This window comes from Monodon monoceros, unplaced genomic scaffold (assembly GCF_005190385.1).
Source record: "Monodon monoceros isolate NGI ecotype Baffin Bay Population unplaced genomic scaffold, NGI_Narwhal_1 Super_Scaffold_16, whole genome shotgun sequence".
Taxonomy (NCBI): domain Eukaryota; kingdom Metazoa; phylum Chordata; class Mammalia; order Artiodactyla; family Monodontidae; genus Monodon; species Monodon monoceros.
In genome coordinates this window covers 47,520,625-47,521,477 of record NW_021703772.1, presented here as the reverse complement: position 1 = coordinate 47,521,477, position 853 = coordinate 47,520,625, and the positions used below count along the sequence as shown (strand labels likewise).

At 33.6% G+C, this 853-nt stretch overlaps 1 non-coding gene across 1 annotated transcript; it reads right to left on the bottom strand.

The window, feature by feature from the left end:
* Positions 1-425: 425 nt before the first annotated feature.
* On the bottom strand, positions 426-498 carry TRNAG-UCC. The gene has a single exon. It is a non-coding gene; the product is annotated as a tRNA-Gly (tRNA).
* Between the last annotated feature and the right edge of the window lie 355 nt (positions 499-853).

Below are 853 nucleotides of genomic sequence, written 5' to 3'. Positions count from 1 at the left end.
AATTTGTTTCAGAAAGTATTAATATTAATTATTCAGTTAACCTTTTAATGTTCTATATGTCACGATGGTTAAACTTTTTAATATTTATATATTATTGTAGACTTCTGCACTTAGAATACAGCATTTTATTTTCAACTATGTATTAGATAATTGAATAGGTATCTCAAAGCAAGTAGAAAAAATAGGAAAATAATCAGAAAATTATCTTGCAAATTCAGCTGCAGTTTGTCATTCTTTGGACAATGATTATCCCACAATATAGAGGCATATTAAAACCATATGTAACAGAATCTAGGATGGGACAAAGCATTCATTCCTTTTTTAAAAAATATATTTATTTATTTGGCTGCGCTGTATCTTAGTTGAGGCACACGGGATCTTCATTTGCCACATGCAGGATCTTCGTTGGGGCATGTGAAATCTAGTTCCCTGACCAGGGATCGAACCCGGGCCCCCTGCATTGGAAGTGCAGTCTCTTAACCACTGGACCACCAGGGAAGTCCATATTCATTCCTTTTAACTGGTATATATTTTTTTAAAGCACTTTAATTTATGATCACCTGTACAACTCATTTTCCAAATAAAACATTCCTAAATCATTTTTATGGACATTGATTAAATCAAGAACAGCTGCCACATCTCTACAAATTATCTGAAACACTGTTTTCGTCCTGCTTTACAGCCAAATAAATGAAAAAGCGGGAATCCTAGTCAAGAACACCACAATATTCCAAAAAACAAAATTGCTCTTAAAACTGAAGCTAAAAGGCCTTTAACAGAAAAATTGGGGTCAGGCCCTTTAGCATGTAAAGATATATCCAGAATCAGTTTAATATGTTCTGTGGTCTGAGAG